Here is a 22,832-nt window from a genome sequence, read left to right on the forward strand (position 1 = left end):
CTAATTTTCAAAAATGCACAGGTTTGGTAGGTTTCCCTACGTGCCGGCTGAGCTAGGGGCCAAAATCTACATGTAGGCACGTGGCAAAAAACACCTCTGTTTTCTGTCAAAAAATGGGATGTGTTCACCTTGTGTTTTGGGCCATTTCCTTTCGTGGGCGCTAGGCCTACCCACACAAGTGATGTACCATTTTTATCGGGAGACTAGGGGGAACGCTGGGTGGAATGAAATTTGTGGCTCCTCTCATATTCCAGAACTTCCTGTGACCGAAATGTGAGGAAAATTAGTTTTTTTAGCCAAATTTTGAGGTTTGCAAAGGATTCTGGGTAACAGAACCTGGTCAGAGCCCCACAAGTCACCCCATCTTGGATTTCCCTCGGTCTCTAGTTTTAAAAAATGCACAGGTTTGGTAGGTTTCCCTATGTGCCGGCTGAGCTAGGGGTCAAAATCTACATGTAGGCAGTTGGCAAAAAACACCTCTGTTTTCTGTCAAAAAATGGGATGTGTCCACCTTGTGTTTTGGGCCATTTCCTTTCGTGGGCGCTAGGCCTACCCACACAAGAGATGTACCATTTTTATCGGGAGACTAGGGGGAACGCTGGGTGGAATGAAATTTGTGGCTCCTCTCATATTCCAGAACTTCCTGTGACCGAAATGTGAGGAAAATTAGTTTTTTTAGCCAAATTTTGAGGTTTGCAAAGGATTCTGGGTAACAGAACCTGGTCAGAGCCCCACAAGTCACCCCATCTTGGATTTCACTAGGTCTCTAATTTTCAAAAATGCACAGGTTTGGTAGGTTTCCCTACGTGCCGGCTGAGCTAGGGGCCAAAATCTACATGTAGGCACGTGGCAAAAAACACCTCTGTTTTCTGTCAAAAAATGGGATGTGTTCACCTTGTGTTTTGGGCCATTTCCTTTCGTGGGCGCTAGGCCTACCCACACAAGTGATGTACCATTTTTATCGGGAGACTAGGGGGAACGCTGGTTGGAATGAAATTTGTGGCTCCTCTCATATTCCAGAACTTCCTGTGACCGAAATGTGAGGAAAATTAGTTTTTTTAGCCAAATTTTGAGGTTTGCAAAGGATTCTGGGTAACAGAACCTGGTCAGAGCCCCACAAGTCACCCCATCTTGGATTTCACTAGGTCTCTAATTTTCAAAAATGCACAGGTTTGGTAGGTTTCCCTACGTGACGGCTGAGCTAGGGGCCAAAATCTACATGTAGGCACTTGGCAAAAAACACCTCTGTTTTCTGTAAAAAAAATGGGATGTGTCCACGTTGTGTTTTAGGCGATTTCCTTTTGTGGGCGCTAGGCCTACCCACACAAGTGAGGTACCATTTTTATCGGGAGACTTGGGGGAATGCTGGGTGGAAGGAAATTTGTGGCTCCTCTCAGATTCCAGAACTTTCTGTCACCGAAATGTGAGGAACATGTGTTTTTTTAAGGCAAATTTTGAGATTTGCAAAGGATTCTGGGTAACAGAACCTTGTCAGAGCCCCACAAGTCTCCCCATTTTGGATTCCCCTAGGTCTCTAGTTTTAAAAAATGCATGGGTTGGGTAGGTTTCCCTAGGTGCCGGCTGAGCTAGGGGCTAAAACCTACAGGTAGGCACTTGGCAAAAAACACCTCTGTTTTCTGTAAAAAAAATGGGATGTGTCCACGTTGTGTTTTAGGCCATTTCCTTTCGTGGGCGCTAGGCCTACCCACACAAGTGAGGTACCATTTTTATCGGGAGACTTGGAGGAACACTGGGTAGAAGGAGATTTGTGGCTCCTCTCAGATTCTAGAACTATCTGTCACCGAAATGTGAGGAAAATTTGTTTTTTTAACCAAATTTTGAGGTTTGCAAAGGATTCTGGGTAACAGAACCTAGTCAGAGCCCCACAAGTCACCCCATCTTGGATTCCCCTAGGTCTCTAGTTTTCAAAAATGCACTGGTTTGGTATTTTTCCCTAGGTGCCGGCTGAGCTATGGGCCAAAATCTACTTGTAGGCACTTGGCAAAAACCACCTCTGTTTTCTGTCAAAAAATGTTATGTGTCCACGTTGTGTTTTGGGCCATTTCCTTTTGTGGGCGCTAGGTCTACCCACACAAGTGAGGTTGAATTTTTAACGGGAGACTTGGGGGAACGCTGGGTGGAAGGAAATTTGTGGCTCCTCCCAGATTCCAGAACTTTCTGTCACCGAAATGTGAGGAAAATTTGTTTTTTTAGCCAAATTTTGAGGTTTGCAAAGAATTCTGGGTAAAAGAACCTGGTCAGAGCCCCACAAGTCACCCCATCTTGGATTTCCCCAGGTCTCTAGTTTTCAAAAATGCACAGGTTTGGTAGGTTTCCCTATGTGCCGGCTGAGCTAGGGGCCAAAATCTACATGTAGGCACTTGGCAAAAAACACCTCTGTTTTCTGTCAAAAAATGGTATGTGTCCACGTTGTGTTTTGGGCCATTTCCTTTTGTGGGCGCTAGGCCTACCCACACAAGTGAGGTACCATTTTTATCGGGAGACTTGGGGGAACGCTGGGTGGAAGGAAATTTGTGGCTCCTCTCAGATTTCAGAACTTTCTGTCACCGAAATGTGAGGACAATTTGTTTTTTTAGCCAAATTTTGAGGTTTGCAAAGGATTCTGGGTAAAAGAACCTCGTCAGAGCCCCACAAGTCACCCCATCTTGGATTTCCCTCGGTCTCTAGTTTTCAAAAATGCACAGGTTTGGTAGGTTTCCCTATGTGCCGGCTGAGCTAGGGGTCAAAATCTACATGTAGGCAGTTGGCAAAAAACACCTCTGTTTTCTGTCAAAAAATGGGATGTGTCCACCTTGTGTTTTGGGCCATTTCCTTTCGTGGGCGCTAGGCCTACCCACACAAGTGATGTACCATTTTTATCGGGAGACTAGGGGGAACGCTGGGTGGAATGAAATTTGTGGCTCCTCTCATATTCCAGAACTTCCTGTGACCGAAATGTGAGGAAAATTAGTTTTTTTAGCCAAATTTTGAGGTTTGCAAAGGATTCTGGGTAACAGAACCTGGTTAGAGCCCCACAAGTCACCCCATCTTGGATTTCACTAGGTCTCTAATTTTCAAAAATGCACAGGTTTGGTAGGTTTCCCCACGTGCCGGCTGAGCTAGGGGCCAAAATCTACATGTAGGCACGTGGCAAAGAAAACCTCTGTTTTCTGTCAAAAAATGGGATGTGTTCACCTTGTGTTTTGGGCCATTTCCTTTCGTGGGCGCTAGGCCTACCCACACAAGTGATGTACCATTTTTATCGGGAGACTAGGGGGAACGCTGGGTGGAATGAAATTTGTGGCTCCTCTCATATTCCAGAACTTCCTGTGACCGAAATGTGAGGAAAATTAGTTTTTTTAGCCAAATTTTGAGGTTTGCAAAGGATTCTGGGTAACAGAACCTGGTCAGAGCCCCACAAGTCACCCCATCTTGGATTTCCCTCGGTCTCTAGTTTTAAAAAATGCACAGGTTTGGTAGGTTTCCCTATGTGCCGGCTGAGCTAGGGGTCAAAATCTACATGTAGGCAGTTGGCAAAAAACACCTCTGTTTTCTGTCAAAAAATGGGATGTGTCCACCTTGTGTTTTGGGCCATTTCCTTTTGTGGGCGCTAGGCCTACCCACACAAGTGATGTACCATTTTTATCGGGAGACTAGGGGGAAAGCTGGGTGGAATGAAATTTGTGGCTCCTCTCATATTCCAGAACTTCCTGTGACCGAAATGTGAGGAAAATTAGTTTTTTTAGCCAAATTTTGAGGTTTGCAAAGGATTCTGGGTAACAGAACCTGGTCAGAGCCCCACAAGTCACCCCATCTTGGATTTCACTAGGTCTCTAATTTTCAAAAATGCACAGGTTTGGTAGGTTTCCCTATGTGACGGCTGAGCTAGGGGCCAAAATCTACATGTAGGCACTTGGCAAAAAACACCTCTGTTTTCTGTAAAAAAAATGGGATGTGTCCACGTTGTGTTTTAGGCGATTTCCTTTTGTGGGCGCTATGCCTACCCACACAAGTGAGGTACCATTTTTATCGGGAGACTTGGGGGAATGCTGGGTGGAAGGAAATTTGTGGCTCCTCTCAGATTCCAGAACTTTCTGTCACCGAAATGTGAGGAAAATGTGTTTTTTTAAGGCAAATTTTGAGATTTGCAAAGGATTCTGGGTAACAGAACCTTGTCAGAGCCCCACAAGTCTCTCCATTTTGGATTCCCCTTGGTCTCTAGTTTTCAAAAATGCACGGGTTGGGTAGGTTTCCCTAGGTGCCGGCTGAGCTAGGGGCCAAAACCTACAGGTAGGCACTTGGCAAAAAACACCTCTGTTTTCTGTAAAAAAAAATGGGATGTGTCCACGTTGTGTTTTAGGCCATTTCCTTTCGTGGGCGCTAGGCCTACCCACACAAGTGAGGTACCATTTTTATCGGGAGACTTGGAGGAACACTGGGTGGAAGGAGATTTGTGGCTCCTCTCAGATTCCAGAACTTTCTGTCACCGAAATGTGAGGAAAATTTGTTTTTTTAACCAAATTTTGAGGTTTGCAAAGGATTCTGGGTAACAGAACCTAGTCAGAGCCCCACAAGTCACCCCATCTTGGATTCCCCTAGGTCTCTAGTTTTCAAAAATGCACTGGTTTGGTATTTTTCTCTAGGTGCCGGCTGAGCTATGGGCCAAAATCTACTTGTAGGCACTTGGCAAAAACCACCTCGGTTTTCTGTCAAAAAATGTTATGTGTCCACGTTGTGTTTTGGGCCATTTCCTTTTGTGGGCGCTAGGCCTACCCACACAAGTGAGGTACCATTTTTATCGGGAGACTTGGGGGAACGCTGGGTGGAAGGAAATTTGTGGCTCCTCTCAGATTTCAGAACTTTCTGTCACCGAAATGTGAGGAAAATTTGTTTTTTTAGCCAAATTTTGAGGTTTGCAAAGGATTCTGGGTAAAAGAACCTGGTCAGAGCCCCACCTGTCACCCCATCTTGGATTTCCCTAGGTCTCTAGTTTTCAAAAATGCACAGGTTTGGTAGGTTTCCCTATGTGCCGGCTGAGCTAGGGGTCAAAATCTACATGTAGGCACTTGGCAAAAAACACCTCTGTTTTTTGTCAAAAAATGTTATGTGTCCTCCTTGTTTTTTGGACCATTTCCTTTCGTGGGCGCTAGGCCTACCCACACAAGTGAGGTACCATTTTTATCGGGAGACTAGGGGGAATGCTGGGTGGAATGAAATTTGTGGCTCCTCTCAGATTCCAGAACTTTCTGTCACCGAAATGTGAGGAAAATTAGTTTTTTTAGCCAAATTTTGAGGTTTGCAAAGGATTCTGGGTAACAGAACCTGGTCAGAGCCCCACAAGTCACCCCATCTTGGATTTCCCTAGGTCTCTAGTTTTAAGAAATGCACAGGTTTGGTAGGTTTCCCTACGTGCCGGCTGAGCTAGGGGCCAAAATCTACATGTAGGCACTTGGCAAAAAACACCTCTGTTTTCTGTCAAAAAATGGGATGTGTCCACATTGTGTTTTGGGCCATTTCCTTTCGTGGGCGCTAGGACTACCCACACAAGTGAGGTACATTTTTATCGGGAGATTTGGGGGAACTCTGGGTGGAAGGAAATTTGTGGCTCCTCTCAGATTCCAGAACTTTCTGTCACCGAAATGTGAGGAAAATGTGTTTTTTTTGCCAAATTTTGAGGTTTGCAAAGGATTCTGGGTAACAGAACCTAGTCAGAGCCCCACAAGTCACCCCATCTTGGATTCCCCTAGGTCTCTAGTTTTCAGAAATGCACAGGTTTGGTAGGTTTCCCTGCGTGCCGGCTGAGCTAGGGGCCAAAATCTACATGTAGGCACTTGGCAAAAAACACCTCTGTTTTCTGTCAAAAAATGGGATGTGTCCACCTTGTGTTTTGGGCCATTTCCTTTTGTGGGCACTAGGCCTACCCACACAAGTGAGGTACCATTTTTATCGGGAGACTTGGGGGAACGCTGGGTGGAAGGAAATTTGTGGCTCCTCTCAGATTCCAGAACTTTCTGTCACCGAAATGCGAGGAAAATTTGTTTTTTTAGCCAAATTTTGAGGTTTGCAAAGGATTCTGGGTAACAGAACCTGGTCAGAGCCCCACAAGTCACCCCATCTTGGATTCCCCTAGATTTCTAGTTTTCAAAACTACACAGGTTTGGTAGGTTTCCCTATGTGCCGGCTGAGCTAGGGGCCAAAATCTACATGTAGGCACTTGGCCAAAAACACCTCTGTTTTCTGTCAAAAAATGGGATGTGTCCACCTTGTGTTTTGGGCCATTTCCTTTCGTGGGCGCTATGCCTACCCACACAAGTGAGGTACCATTTTTATCGGGAGATTTGGGGAACACTGGGTGGAAGGAAATTTGTGGCTTCTCTCAGATTCCAGAACTTTCTGTCACCGAAATGTGAGGAAAATGTGTTTTTTTTTTGCCAAATTATGAGGTTTGCAAAGGATTCTGGGTAACCGAACCTGGTCAGAGCCCCACAAGTCACCCCATCTTGGATTCCCCTAGGTCTCTAGTTTTAAAAAATGCACAGGTTTGGTAGGTTTCCCTAGGTGCCGGCTGAGCTAGAGGCCAAAATCTACATATAGGCACTTGGCAAAAACACCTCTGTTTTCTGTCAAAAAATGGGATGTGTCCACCTTGTGTTTTGGGCCATTTCCTTTCGTGGGCGCTAGGCCTATCCACACAAGTGAAGTACCATTTCTATCGGGAGACTTGGGGGAACGCTGGGTGGAAGGAAATTTGTGGCTCCTCTCAGATTCCAGAACTTTCTGTCACCAAAATGTGAGGAAAATGTGTTTTTTTAATCAAATTTTGAGGTTTGCAAAGGATTCTGGGTAACACAACCTGGTCAGAGCCCCACAAGTCACCCCATCTTGCATTCCCCTAGGTCTCTAGTTTTCAAAAATGCACGGGTTGGGTAGGTTTCCCTAGGTGCCGGCTGAGCTAGGGGCCAAAATCTACAGGTAGGCACTTGGCAAAAAACACCTCTGTTTTCTGTCAAAAAATGGGATGTGTCCACATTCTGTTTTGGGCCATTTCCTTTCATGGGGGCTAGGCCTACCCACACAAGTGAGGTACCATTTTTATCGAGAGACTTGGGGGAACGCTGGGTGGAAGGAAATTTGTGGCTCCTCTCAGATTCCAGAACTTTCTGTCACCGAAATGTGAGGAAAATTTGTTTTTTTAGCCAAATTTTGAGGTTTGCAAAGGATTCTGGGTAACAGAACCTGGTCAGAGCCCCACAAGTCTCCCCATCTTGGATTCCCCTAGGTCTCTAGTTTTAAAAAATGCACGGGTTGGGTAGGTTTCCCTAGGTGCCGGCTGAGCTAGGGGCCAAAATCTACAGGTAGGCACTTGGCAAAAAAAACCTCTGTTTTCTGTAAAAAAAAATGTATGTGTCCACGTTGTGTTTTAGGCCATTTCCTTTCGTGGGAGCCAGGCCTACCCACACAAGTGAGGTAACATTTTTATCGGGAGACTTGGAGAAACACTGGGTGGAAGGAAATTTGTGGCTCCTCTCAGATTCCAGAACTTTCTGTCACCGAAATGTGAGGAAAATTTGTTTTTTTAGCCAAATTTTGAGGTTTGCAAAGGATTCTGGGTAACAGAACCTAGTCAGAGCCCCACAAGTCACCACATCTTGGATTCCCCTAGGTCTCTAGTTTTCAAAAAATGCACAGGTTTGGTAGGTTTCCCTAGGTGCCGGCTGAGCTAGGGGCCAAAATCTACATGTAGGCACTTGGCAAAAAACACCTCTGTTTTCTGTAAAAAAATGTTATGTGTCCACGATGTGTTTTGGGCCATTTCCTTTCGTGGGCGCTAGGCCTACCCACACCAGTGAGGTACCATTTTTATCGGGAGACTTGGGGGAACGCTGGGTGGAAGGAAATTTGTGGCTCCTCTCAGATTCCAAAACTTTCTGTCACCGAAATGTGAGGAAAATTTGTTTTTTTAGCCAAATTTTGAGGTTTGCAAAGGATTCTGGGTAACAGAACCTGGTCAGAGCCCCACACGTCACCCCATCTTGGATTTACCTAGGTCTCTAGTTTTCAAAAATGCACAGGTTTGGTAGGTTTCCCTATTTGCCGGCTGAGCTAGGGGCCAAAATCTACATGTAGGCATTTGGCAAAAAACACCTCTGTTTTTTGTCAAAAAATGGGATGTGTCCACCTTGTGTTTTGGGCCATTTCCTTTCGTGGGCGCTAGGCCTACCCACACAAGTGAGGTACCATTTTTATCGGGAGACTTGGGGAACTCTGGGTGGAAGGAAATTTGTGGCCCCTCTCAGATTCCAGAACTTTCTGTCACCGAAATGTGAGGAAAATATGTTTTTTTAGCCAAATTTTGAGGTTTGCAAAGGATTCTGGGTAACAGAACCTAGTCAGAGCCCCACAAGCCACCCCATCTTGGATTCCCCTAGGTCTCTAGTTTTGGAAAATAGACAGGTTTGGTAGGTTTCCCTAGGTGCCGGCTGAGCTAGGGGCCAAAATCTACATGTAGGCACTTGGCAAAAAACACCTCTGTTTTCTGTCAAAAAATGGTATGTGTCCACGTTGAGTTTTGGGCCATTTCCTTTCGTGGGCGCTAGGTCTACCCACACAAGTGACGTTCAATTTTTAACGGGAGACTTGGGGGAATGCTGGGTGGAAGGAAATTTGTGGCTCCTCCCAGATTCCAGAACTTTCTGTCACCGAAATGTGAGGAAAATTTGTTTTTTTAGCCAAATTTTGAGGTTTGCAAAGAATTCTGGGTAAAAGAACCTGGTCAGAGCCCCACAAGTCACCCCATCTTGGATTTCCCCAGGTCTCTAGTTTTCAAAAATGCACAGGTTTGGTAGGTTTCCCTATGTGCCGGCTGAGCTAGGGGCCAAAATCTACATGTAGGCACTTGGCAAAAAACACCTCTGTTTTCTGTAAAAAAATGGTATGTGTCCATGTTGTGTTTTGGGCCATTTACTTTCGTGGGCGCTAGGTCTACCCACACAAGTGAGGTTCAATTTTTAACGGGAGACTTGGGGCAACGCTGGGTGGAAGGAAATTTGTGGCTCCTCCCAGATTCCAGAACATTCTGTCACCGAAATGTGAGGAAAATTTGTTTTTTTAGCCAAATTTTGAGGTTTGCAAAGAATTCTGGGTAAAAGAACCTGGTCAGAGCTCCACAAGTCACCCCATCTTGGATTTCCCCAGGTCTCTAGTTTTCAAAAATGCACAGGTTTGGTAGGTTTCCCTATGTGCCGGCTGAGCTAGGGGCCAAAATCTACATGTAGGCAGTTGGCAAAAAACACCTCTGTTTTCTGTCAAAAAATGGTATGTGTCCACGTTGTGTTTTGGGCCATTTCCTTTCGTGGGCGCTAGGCCTACCCACACAAATGAGGTACATTTTTATCGGGAGACTTGGAGAAACACTGGGTGGAAGGAAATTTGTGGCTCCTCTCAGATTCCAGAACTTTCTGTCACCGAAATGTGAGGAAAATTAGTTTTTTTAGCCAAATTTTGAGGTTTGCAAAGGATTCTGGGTAACAGAACCTAGTCAGAGCCCCACAAGTCACCCCATCTTGGATTCCCCTACGTCTCTAGTTTTAAAAAAATGCACAGGTTTGGTAGGTTTCCCTAGGTGCCGGCTGAGCTAGGGGCCAAAATCTACATGTAGGCACTTGGCAAAAAACACCTCTGTTTTCTGTCAAAAAATGTTATGTGTCCACGTTGTGTTTTGGGCCATTTCCTTTTGTGGGCGCTAGGCCTACTCACACAAGTGAGGTACCATTTTTATCGGGAGACTTGGGGGAACACTGGGTGGAAGGAAATTTGTGGCTCCTCTCAGATTTCAGAACTTTCTGTCACCGAAATGTGAGGAAAATTTGTTTTTTTAGCCAAATTTTGAGGTTTGCAAAGGATTCTGGGTAAAAGAACCTCGTCAGAGCCCCACAAGTCACCCCATCTTGGATTTCCCTCGGTCTCTAGTTTTCAAAAATGCACAGGTTTGGTAGGTTTCCCTATGTGCCGGCTGAGCTAGGGGTCAAAATCTACATGTAGGCAGTTGGCAAAAAACACCTCTGTTTTCTGTCAAAAAATGGGATGTGTCCAAATTGTGTTTTGGGCCATTTCCTTTCGTGGGCGCTAGGCCTACCCACACAAGTGATGTACCATTTTTATCGGGAGACTAGGGGGAACGCTGGGTGGAATGAAATTTGTGGCTCCTCTCATATTCCAGAACTTCCTGTGACCGAAATGTGAGGAAAATTAGTTTTTTTAGCCAAATTTTGAGGTTTGCAAAGGATTCTGGGTAACAGAACCTGGTCAGAGCCCCACAAGTCACCCCATCTTGGATTTCACTAGGTCTCTAATTTTCAAAAATGCACAGGTTTGGTAGGTTTCCCTACGTGCCGGCTGAGCTAGGGGCCAAAATCTACATGTAGGCACGTGGCAAAAAACACCTCTGTTTTCTGTCAAAAAATGGGATGTGTTCACCTTGTGTTTTGGGCCATTTCTTTCCTGGGCGCTAGGCCTACCCACACAAGTGATGTACCATTTTTATCGGGAGACTAGGGGGAAAGCTGGGTGGAATGAAATTTGTGGCTCCTCTCATATTCCAGAACTTCCTGTGACCGAAATGTGAGGAAAATTAGTTTTTTTAGCCAAATTTTGAGGTTTGCAAAGGATTCTGGGTAACAGAACCTGGTCAGAGCCCCACAAGTCACCCCATCTTGGATTTCACTAGGTCTCTAATTTTCAAAAATGCACAGGTTAAGTAGGTTTCCCTACGTGACGGCTGAGCTAGGGGCCAAAATCTACATGTAGGCACTTGGCAAAAAACACCTCTGTTTTCTGTAAAAAAAAATGGGATGTGTCCACGTTGTGTTTTAGGCGATTTCCTTTTGTGGGCGCTAGGCCTACCCACACAAGTGAGGTACCATTTTTATCGGGAGACTTGGGGGAATGCTGGATGGAAGGAAATTTGTGGCTCCTCTCAGATTCCAGAACTTTCTGTCACCGAAATGTGAGGAAAATGTGTTTTTTTAAGGCAAATTTTGAGATTTGCAAAGGATTCTGGGTAACAGAACCTTGTCAGAGCCCCACAAGTCTCCCCATTTTGGATTCCCCTAGGTCTCTAGTTTTCAAAAATGCACGGGTTGGGTAGGTTTCCCTAGGTGCCGGCTGAACTAGGGGCCAAAACCTACAGGTAGGCACTTGGCAAAAAACACCTCTGTTTTCTGTAAAAAAAATGGGATGTGTCCACGTTGTGTTTTAGGCCATTTCCTTTCGTGGGCGCTAGGCCTACCCACACAAGTGAGGTACCATTTTTATCGGGAGACTTGGAGGAACACTGGGTGGAAGGAAATTTGTGGCTCCTCTCAGATTCCAGAACTTTCTGTCACCGAAATGTGAGGAAAATCTGTTTTTTTAACCAAATTTTGAGGTTTGCAAAGGATTCTGGGTAACAGAACCTAGTCAGAGCCCCACAAGTCACCCCATCTTGGATTCCCCTAGGTCTCTAGTTTTCAAAAATGCACTGGTTTGGTATTTTTCCCTAGGTGCCGGCTGAGCTATGGGCCAAAATCTACTTGTAGGCACTTGGCAAAAAACACCTCTGTTTTCTGTCAAAAATTTTTATGTGTCCACGTTGTGTTTTGGGCCATTTCCTTTTGTGGGCGCTAGGCCTACCCACACAAGTGAGGTACCATTTTTATCGGGAGACTTGGGGGAACGCTGGGTGGAAGGAAATTTGTGGCTCCTCTCAGATTTCAGAACTTTCTGTCACCGAAATGTGAGGAAAATTTGTTTTTTTAGCCAAATTTTTAGGTTTGCAAAGGATTCTGGGTAAAAGAACCTGGTCAGAGCCCCACAAGTCACCCCATCTTGGATTTCCCTAGGTCTCTAGTTTTCAAAAATGCACAGGGTTGGTAGGTTTTCCTATGTGCCGGCTGAGCTAGGGGTCAAAATCTACATATAGGCACTTGGCAAAAAACACCTCTGTTTTTTGTCAAAAAATGTTATGTGTCCACCTTGTTTTTTGGGCCATTTCCTTTCGTGGGCGCTAGGCCTACCCACACAAGTGAGGAACCATTTTTATCGGGAGACTAGGGGGAACGCTGGGTGGAATGAAATTTGTGGCTCCTCTCAGATTCCAGAACTTTCTGTCAACGAAATGTGAGGAAAATTAGTTTTTTTAGCCAAATTTTGAGGTTTGCAAAGGATTCTGGGTAACAGAACCTGGTCAGAGCCCCACAAGTCACCCCATCTTGGATTTCCCTAGGTCTCTAGTTTTAAGAAATGCACAGGTTTGGTAGGTTTCCCTACGTGCCGGCTGAGCTAGGGGCCAAAATCTACATGTAGGCACTTGGCAAAAAACACCTCTGTTTTCTGTCAAAAAATGGGATGTGTCCACCTTGTGTTTAGGGCCATTTCCTTTCGTGGGCGCTAGGACTACCCACACAAGTGAGGTACATTTTTATCGGGAGACTTGGGGGAACTCTGGGTGGAAGGAAATTTGTGGCTCCTCTCAGATTCCAGAACTTTCTGTCACCGAAATGTGAGGAAAATGTGTTTTTTTTGCCAAATTTTGAGGTTTGCAAAGGATTCTGGGTAACAGAACCTAGTCAGAGCCCCACAAGTCACCCCATCTTGGATTCCCCTAGGTCTCTAGTTTTCAGAAATGCACAGGTTTGGTAGGTTTCCCTGCGTGCCGGCTGAGCTAGGGGCCAAAATCTACATGTAGGCACTTGGCAAAAAACACCTCTGTTTTCTGTCAAAAAATGGGATGTGTCCACCTTGTGTTTTGGGCCATTTCGTTTCGTGGGCACTAGGCCTACCCACACAAGTGAGGTACCATTTTTATCGGGAGACTTGGGGGAACGCTGGGTGGAAGGAAATTTGTGGCTCCTCTCAGATTCCAGAACTTTCTGTCACCGAAATGTGAGGAAAATTTGTTTTTTTAGCCAAATTTTGAGGTTTGCAAAGGATTCTGGGTAACAGAACCTAGTCAGAGCCCCACAAGTCACCCCCATCTTGGATTCCCCTAGATTTCTAGTTTTCAAAACTACACAGGTTTGGTAGGTTTCCCTATGTGCCGGCTGAGCTAGGGGCCAAAATCTACATGTAGGCACTTGGCAAAAAACACCTCTGTTTTCTGTCAAAAAATGGGATATGTCCACCTTGTGTTTTGGGCCATTTCCTTTCGTGGGCGCTATGCCTACCCACACAAGTGAGGTACCATTTTTATTGGGAGATTTGGGGAACACTGGGTGGAAGGAAATTTGTGGCTTCTCTCAGATTCCAGAACTTTCTGTCACCGAAATGTGAGGAAAATGTTTTTTTTTTTTGCCAAATTATGAGGTTTGCAAATGATTCTGGGTAACCGAACCTGGTCAGAGCCCCACAAGTCACCCCATCTTGGATTCCCCTAGGTCTCTAGTTTTCAAAAATGCACAGGTTTGGTAGGTTTCCTTAGGTGCCGGCTGAGCTAGAGGCCAAAATCTACATATAGGCACTTGGCAAAAAACACCTCTGTTTTCTGTCAAAAAATGGGATGTGTCCACCTTGTGTTTTGGGCCATTTCCTTTCGTGGGCGCTAGGCCTATCCACACAAGTGAAGTACCATTTCTATCGGGAGACTTGGGGGAACGCTGGGTGGAAGGAAATTTGTGGCTCCTCTCAGATTCCAGAACTTTCTGTCACCAAAATGTGAGGAAAATGTGTTTTTTTAATCAAATTTTGAGGTTTGCAAAGGATTCTGGGTAACACAACCTGGTGAGAGCCCCACAAGTCACCCCATCTTGCATTCCCCTAGGTCTCTAGTTTTCAAAAATGCACGGGTTGGGTAGGTTTCCCTAGGTGCCGGCTGAGCTAGGGGCCAAAATCTACAGGTAGGCACTTGGCAAAAAACACCTCTGTTTTCTGTCAAAAAATGGGATGTGTCCACATTCTGTTTTGGGCCATTTCCTTTCATGGGGGCTAGGCCTACCCACACAAGTGAGGTACCATTTTTATCGAGAGACTTGGGGGAACGCTGGGTGGAAGGAAATTTGTGGCTCCTCTCAGATTCCAGAACTTTCTGTCACCGAAATGTGAGGAAAATTTGTTTTTTTAGCCAAATTTTGAGGTTTGCAAAGGATTCTGGGTAACAGAACCTGGTCAGAGCCCCACAAGTCTCCCCATCTTGGATTCCCCTAGGTCTCTAGTTTTAAAAAATGCACGGGTTGGGTAGGTTTCCCTAGGTGCCGGCTGAGCTAGGGGCCAAAATCTACAGGTAGGCACTTGGCAAAAAAAACCTCTGTTTTCTGTAAAAAAAAATGTATGTGTCCACGTTGTGTTTTAGGCCATTTCCTTTCGTGGGAGCCAGGCCTACCCACACAAGTGAGGTAACATTTTTATCGGGAGACTTGGAGAAACACTGGGTGGAAGGAAATTTGTGGCTCCTCTCAGATTCCAGAACTTTCTGTCACCGAAATGTGAGGAAAATTTGTTTTTTTAGCCAAATTTTGAGGTTTGCAAAGGATTCTGGGTAACAGAACCTAGTCAGAGCCCCACAAGTCACCACATCTTGGATTCCCCTAGGTCTCTAGTTTTCAAAAAATGCACAGGTTTGGTAGGTTTCCCTAGGTGCCGGCTGAGCTAGGGGCCAAAATCTACATGTAGGCACTTGGCAAAAAACACCTCTGTTTTCTGTAAAAAAATGTTATGTGTCCACGATGTGTTTTGGGCCATTTCCTTTCGTGGGCGCTAGGCCTACCCACACCAGTGAGGTACCATTTTTATCGGGAGACTTGGGGGAACGCTGGGTGGAAGGAAATTTGTGGCTCCTCTCAGATTCCAAAACTTTCTGTCACCGAAATGTGAGGAAAATTTGTTTTTTTAGCCAAATTTTGAGGTTTGCAAAGGATTCTGGGTAACAGAACCTGGTCAGAGCCCCACACGTCACCCCATCTTGGATTTACCTAGGTCTCTAGTTTTCAAAAATGCACAGGTTTGGTAGGTTTCCCTATTTGCCGGCTGAGCTAGGGGCCAAAATCTACATGTAGGCATTTGGCAAAAAACACCTCTGTTTTTTGTCAAAAAATGGGATGTGTCCACCTTGTGTTTTGGGCCATTTCCTTTCGTGGGCGCTAGGCCTACCCACACAAGTGAGGTACCATTTTTATCGGGAGACTTGGGGAACTCTGGGTGGAAGGAAATTTGTGGCCCCTCTCAGATTCCAGAACTTTCTGTCACCGAAATGTGAGGAAAATATGTTTTTTTAGCCAAATTTTGAGGTTTGCAAAGGATTCTGGGTAACAGAACCTAGTCAGAGCCCCACAAGCCACCCCATCTTGGATTCCCCTAGGTCTCTAGTTTTGGAAAATAGACAGGTTTGGTAGGTTTCCCTAGGTGCCGGCTGAGCTAGGGGCCAAAATCTACATGTAGGCACTTGGCAAAAAACACCTCTGTTTTCTGTCAAAAAATGGTATGTGTCCACGTTGTGTTTTGGGCCATTTCCTTTCGTGGGCGCTAGGTCTACCCACACAAGTGACGTTCAATTTTTAACGGGAGACTTGGGGGAATGCTGGGTGGAAGGAAATTTGTGGCTCCTCCCAGATTCCAGAACTTTCTGTCACCGAAATGTGAGGAAAATTTGTTTTTTTAGCCAAATTTTGAGGTTTGCAAAGAATTCTGGGTAAAAGAACCTGGTCAGAGCCCCACAAGTCACCCCATCTTGGATTTCCCCAGGTCTCTAGTTTTCAAAAATGCACAGGTTTGGTAGGTTTCCCTATGTGCCGGCTGAGCTAGGGGCCAAAATCTACATGTAGGCACTTGGCAAAAAACACCTCTGTTTTCTGTAAAAAAATGGTATGTGTCCACGTTGTGTTTTGGGCCATTTACTTTCGTGGGCGCTAGGTCTACCCACACAAGTGAGGTTCAATTTTTAACGGGAGACTTGGGGGAACGCTGGGTGGAAGGAAATTTGTGGCTCCTCCCAGATTCCAGAACATTCTGTCACCGAAATGTGAGGAAAATTTGTTTTTTTAGCCAAATTTTGAGGTTTGCAAAGAATTCTGGGTAAAAGAACCTGGTCAGAGCTCCACAAGTCACCCCATCTTGGATTTCCCCAGGTCTCTAGTTTTCAAAAATGCACAGGTTTGGTAGGTTTCCCTATGTGCCGGCTGAGCTAGGGGCCAAAATCTACATGTAGGCAGTTGGCAAAAAACACCTCTGTTTTCTGTCAAAAAATGGTATGTGTCCACGTTGTGTTTTGGGCCATTTCCTTTCGTGGGCGCTAGGCCTACCCACACAAATGAGGTACATTTTTATCGGGAGACTTGGAGAAACACTGGGTGGAAGGAAATTTGTGGCTCCTCTCAGATTCCAGAACTTTCTGTCACCGAAATGTGAGGAAAATTAGTTTTTTTAGCCAAATTTTGAGGTTTGCAAAGGATTCTGGGTAACAGAACCTAGTCAGAGCCCCACAAGTCACCCCATCTTGGATTCCCCTACGTCTCTAGTTTTCAAAAAATGCACAGGTTTGGTAGGTTTCCCTAGGTGCCGGCTGAGCTAGGGGCCAAAATCTACATGTAGGCACTTGGCAAAAAACACCTCTGTTTTCTGTCAAAAAATGTTATGTGTCCACGTTGTGTTTTGGGCCATTTCCTTTTGTGGGCGCTAGGCCTACCCACACAAGTGAGGTACCATTTTTATCGGGAGACTTGGGGGAACACTGGGTGGAAGGAAATTTGTGGCTCCTCTCAGATTTCAGAACTTTCTGTCACCGAAATGTGAGGAAAATTTGTTTTTTTAGCCAAATTTTGAGGTTTGCAAAGGATTCTGGGTAAAAGAACCTCGTCAGAGCCCCACAAGTCACCCCATCTTGGATTTCCCTCGGTCTCTAGTTTTCAAAAATGCACAGGTTTGGTAGGTTTCCCTATGTGCCGGCTGAGCTAGGGGTCAAAATCTACATGTAGGCAGTTGGCAAAAAACACCTCTGTTTTCTGTCAAAAAATGGGATGTGTCCAAATTGTGTTTTGGGCCATTTCCTTTCGTGGGCGCTAGGCCTACCCACACAAGTGATGTACCATTTTTATCGGGAGACTAGGGGGAACGCTGGGTGGAATGAAATTTGTGGCTCCTCTCATATTCCAGAACTTCCTGTGACCGAAATGTGAGGAAAATTAGTTTTTTTAGCCAAATTTTGAGGTTTGCAAAGGATTCTGGGTAACAGAACCTGGTCAGAGCCCCACAAGTCACCCCATCTTGGATTTCACTAGGTCTCTAATTTTCAAAAATGCACAGGTTTGGTAGGTTTCCCTACGTGCCGGCTGAGCTAGGGGCCAAAATCTACATGTAGGCACGTGGCAAAAAACACCTCTGTTTTCTGTCAAAAAATGGGATGTGTTCACCTTGTGTTTTGGGCCATTTCTTTCCTGGGCGCTAGGCCTACCCACACAAGTGATGTACCATTTTTATCGGGAGACTAGGGGGAAAGCTGGGTGGAATGAAATTTGTGGCTCCTCTCATATTCCAGAACTTCCTGTGACCGAAATGTGAGGAAAATTAGTTTTTTTAGCCAAATTTTGAGGTTTGCAAAGGATTCTGGGTAACAGAACCTGGTCAGAGCCCCACAAGTCACCCCATCTTGGATTTCACTAGGTCTCTAATTTTCAAAAATGCACAGGTTAGGTAGGTTTCCCTACGTGACGGCTGAGCTAGGGGCCAAAACCTACAGGTAGGCACTTGGCAAAAAACACCTCTGTTTTCTGTAAAAAAAAATGGGATGTGTCCACGTTGTGTTTTAGGCCATTTCCTTTCGTGGGCGCTAGGCCTACCCACACAAGTGAGGTACCATTTTTATCGGGAGACTTGGGGGAATGCTGGATGGAAGGAAATTTGTGGCTCCTCTCAGATTCCAGAACTTTCTGTCACCGAAATGTGAGGAAAATGTGTTTTTTTAAGGCAAATTTTGAGATTTGCAAAGGATTCTGGGTAACAGAACCTTGTCAGAGCCCCACAAGTCTCCCCATTTTGGATTCCCCTAGGTCTCTAGTTTTCAAAAATGCACGGGTTGGGTAGGTTTCCCTAGGTGCCGGCTGAACTAGGGGCCAAAACCTACAGGTAGGCACTTGGCAAAAAACACCTCTGTTTTCTGTAAAAAAAAATGGGATGTGTCCACGTTGTGTTTTAGGCCATTTCCTTTCGTGGGCGCTAGGCCTACCCACACAAGTGAGGTACCATTTTTATCGGGAGACTTGGAGGAACACTGGGTGGAAGGAAATTTGTGGCTCCTCTCAGATTCCAGAACTTTCTGTCACCGAAATGTGAGGAAAATCTGTTTTTTTAACCAACTTTTGAGGTTTGCAAAGGATTCTGGGTAACAGAACCTAGTCAGAGCCCCACAAGTCACCCCATCTTGGATTCCCCTAGGTCTCTAGTTTTCAAAAATGCACTGGTTTGGTATTTTTCCCTAGGTGCCGGCTGAGCTAGGGGCCAAAATCTACTTGTAGGCACTTGGCAAAAAACACCTCTGTTTTCTGTCAAAAAATGTTATGTGTCCACGTTGTGTTTTGGGCCATTTCCTTTTGTGGGCGCTAGGCCTACCCACACAAGTGAGGTACCATTTTTATCGGGAGACTTGGGGGAACGCTGGGTGGAAGGAAATTTGTGGCTCCTCTCAGATTTCAGAACTTTCTGTCACCGAAATGTGAGGAAAATTTGTTTTTTTAGCCAAATTTTTAGGTTTGCAAAGGATTCTGGGTAAAAGAACCTGGTCAGATCCCCACAAGTCACCCCATCTTGGATTTCCCTAGGTCTCTAGTTTTCAAAAATGCACAGGGTTGGTAGGTTTTCCTATGTGCCGGCTGAGCTAGGGGTCAAAATCTACATGTAGGCACTTGGCAAAAAACACCTCTGTTTTTTGTCAAAAAATGTTATGTGTCCACCTTGTTTTTTGGGCCATTTCCTTTCGTGGGCGCTAGGCCTACCCACACAAGTGAGGAAACATTTTTATCGGGAGACTAGGGGGAACGCTGGGTGGAATGAAATGTGTGGCTCCTCTCAGATTCCAGAACTTTCTGTCAACGAAATGTGAGGAAAATTAGTTTTTTTAGCCAAATTTTGAGGTTTGCAAAGGATTCTGGGTAACAGAACCTGGTCAGAGCCCCACAAGTCACCCCATCTTGGATTTCCCTAGGTCTCTAGTTTTAAGAAATGCACAGGTTTGGTAGGTTTCCCTACGTGCCGGCTGAGCTAGGGGCCAAAATCTACATGTAGGCACTTGGCAAAAAACACCTCTGTTTTCTGTCAAAAAATGGGATGTGTCCACCTTGTGTTTTGGGCCATTTCCTTTCGTGGGCGCTAGGACTACCCACACAAGTGAGGTACATTTTTATCGGGAGACTTGGGGGAACTCTGGGTGGAAGGAAATTTGTGGCTCCTCTCAGATTCCAGAACTTTCTGTCACCGAAATGTGAGGAAAATGTGTTTTTTTTGCCAAATTTTGAGGTTTGCAAAGGATTCTGGGTAACAGAACCTAGTCAGAGCCCCACAAGTCACCCCATCTTGGATTCCCCTAGGTCTCTAGTTTTCAGAAATGCACAGGTTTGGTAGGTTTCCCTGCGTGCCGGCTGAGCTAGGGGCCAAAATCTACATGTAGGCACTTGGCAAAAAACACCTCTGTTTTCTGTCAAAAAATGGGATGTGTCCACCTTGTGTTTTGGGCCATTTCCTTTCGTGGGCACTAGGCCTACCCACACAAGTGAGGTACCATTTTTATCGGGAGACTTGGGGGAACGCTGGGTGGAAGGAAATTTGTGGCTCCTCTCAGATTCCAGAACTTTCTGTCACCGAAATGTGAGGAAAATTTGTTTTTTTAGCCAAATTTTGAGGTTTGCAAAGGATTCTGGGTAACAGAACCTGGTCAGAGCCCCACAAGTCACCCCCATCTTGGATTCCCCTAGATTTCTAGTTTTCAAAACTACACAGGTTTGGTAGGTTTCCCTATGTGCCGGCTGAGCTAGGGGCCAAAATCTACATGTAGGCACTTGGCAAAAAACACCTCTGTTTTCTGTCAAAAAATGGGATGTGTCCACCTTGTGTTTTGGGCCATTTCCTTTCGTGGGCGCTATGCCTACCCACACAAGTGAGGTACCATTTTTATTGGGAGATTTGGGGAACACTGGGTGGAAGGAAATTTGTGGCTTCTCTCAGATTCCAGAACTTTCTGTCACCGAAATGTGAGGAAAATGTGTTTTTTTTTTGCCAAATTATGAGGTTTGCAAAGGATTCTGGGTAACCGAACCTGGTCAGAGCCCCACAAGTCACCCCATCTTGGATTCCCCTAGGTCTCTAGTTTTAAAAAATGCACAGGTTTGGTAGGTTTCCCTAGGTGCCGGCTGAGCTAGAGGCCAAAATCTACATATAGGCACTTGGCAAAAAACACCTCTGTTTTCTGTCAAAAAATGGGATGTGTCCACCTTGTGTTTTGGGCCATTTCCTTTCGTGGGCGCTAGGCCTATCCACACAAGTGAAGTACCATTTCTATCGGGAGACTTGGGGGAACGCTGGGTGGAAGGAAATTTGTGGCTCCTCTCAGATTCCAGAACTTTCTGTCACCGAAATGTGAGGAAAATTTGTTTTTTTAGCCAAATTTTGAGGTTTGCAAAGGATTCTGGGTAACAGAACCTGGTCAGAGCCCCACAAGTCTCCCCATCTTGGATTCCCCTAGGTCTCTAGTTTTAAAAAATGCACGGGTTGGGTAGGATTCCCTAGGTGCCGGCTGAGCTAGGGGCCAAAATCTACAGGTAGGCACTTGGCAAAAAACACCTCTGTTTTCTGTAAAAAAATGTTATGTGTCCACGGTGTGTTTTGGGCCATTTCCTTTCGTGGGCGCTAGGCCTACCCACACAAGTGAGGTACCATTTTTATCGGGAGACTTGGGGGAATGCTGGGTGGAAGGAAATTTGTGGCTCCTCTCAGATTCCAAAACTTTCTGTCACCGAAATGTGAGGAAAATTAGTTTTTTTAGCCAAATTTTGAGGTTTGCAAAGGATTCTGGGTAACAGAACCTAGTCAGAGCCCCACAAGTCACCCCATCTTGGATTCCCCTAGGTCTCTAGTTTTCAAAAAATGCACAGGTTTGGTAGGTTTCCCTAGGTGCCGGCTGAGCTAGGGGCCAAAATCTACATGTAGGCACTTGGCAAAAAACACCTCTGTTTTCTGTAAAAAAATGTTATGTGTCCACGTTGTGTTTTGGGCCATTTCCTTTCGTGGGCGCTAGGCCTACCCACACAAGTGAGGTACCATTTTTATCGGGAGACTTGGGGGAACGCTGGGTGGAAGGAAATTTGTGGCTCCTCTCAGATTCCAAAACTTTCTGTCACCGAAATGTGAGGAAAATTTGTTTTTTTAGCCAAATTTTGAGGTTTGCAAAGGATTCTGGGTAACAGAGCCTGGTCAGAGCCCCACAAGTCACCCCATCTTGGATTTACCTAGGTCTCTAGTTTTCAAAAATGCACAGGTTTGGTAGGTTTCCCTAGGTGCCGGCTGAGCTAGGGGCCAAAATCTACATGTAGGCACTTGGCAAAAAACACCTCTGTTTTCTGTCAAAAAATGGTATGTGTCCACGTTGTGTTTTGGGCCATTTCCTTTCGTGGGCGCTAGGTCTACCCACACAAGTGAGGTTCAATTTTTAACGGGAGACTTGGGGGAACGCTGGGTGGAAGGAAATTTGTGGCTCCTCCCAGATACCAGAACTTTCTGTCACCGAAATGTGAGGAAAATTTGTTTTTTTAGCCAAATTTTGAGGTTTGCAAAGAATTCTGGGTAAAAGAACCTGGTCAGAGCTCCACAAGTCACCCCATCTTGGATTTCCCCAGGTCTCTAGTTTTCAAAAATGCACAGGTTTGGTAGGTTTCCCTATGTGCCGGCTGAGCTAGGGGCCAAAATCTACATGTAGGCAGTTGGCAAAAAACACCTCTGTTTTCTGTCAAAAAATGGTATGTGTCCACGTTGTGTTTTGGGCCATTTCCTTTCGTGGGCGCTAGGTCTACCCACACAAGTGAGGTTCAATTTTTAACGGGAGACTTGGGGGAACGCTGGGTGGAAGGAAATTTGTGGCTCCTCCCAGATACCAGAACTTTCTGTCACCGAAATGTGAGGAAAATTTGTTTTTTTAGCCAAATTTTGAGGTTTGCAAAGAATTCTGGGTAACAGAACCTAGTCAGAGCCCCACAAGTCACCCCATCTTGGATTCCCCTACGTCTCTAGTTTTCAAAAAATGCACAGGTTTGGTAGGTTTCCCTAGGTGCCGGCTGAGCTAGGGGCCAAAATCTACATGTAGGCACTTGGCAAAAAACACCTCTGTTTTCTGTCAAAAAATGTTATGTGTCCACGTTGTGTTTTGGGCCATTTCCTTTTGTGGGCGCTAGGCCTACCCACACAAGTGAGGTACCATTTTTATCGGGAGACTTGGGGGAACGCTGGGTGGAATGAAATTTGTGGCTCCTCTCATATTCCAGAACTTCCTGTGACCGAAATGTGAGGAAAATTAGTTTTTTTAGCCAAATTTTGAGGTTTGCAAAGGATTCTGGGTAACAGAACCTGGTCAGAGCCCCACAAGTCACCCCATCTTGGATTTCACTAGGTCTCTAATTTTCAAAAATGCACAGGTTTGGTAGGTTTCCCTACGTGACAGCTGAGCTAGGGGCCAAAATCTACATGTAGGCACTTGGCAAAAAACACCTCTGTTTTCTGTAAAAAAAATGGGATGTGTCCACGTTGTGTTTTAGGCGATTTCCTTTTGTGGGCGCTAGGCCTACCCACACAAGTGAGGTACCATTTTTATCGGGAGACTTGGGGGAATG

This window comes from Pleurodeles waltl, chromosome 6 (assembly GCF_031143425.1).
Source record: "Pleurodeles waltl isolate 20211129_DDA chromosome 6, aPleWal1.hap1.20221129, whole genome shotgun sequence".
In the NCBI taxonomy this organism is placed as follows: domain Eukaryota; kingdom Metazoa; phylum Chordata; class Amphibia; order Caudata; family Salamandridae; genus Pleurodeles; species Pleurodeles waltl.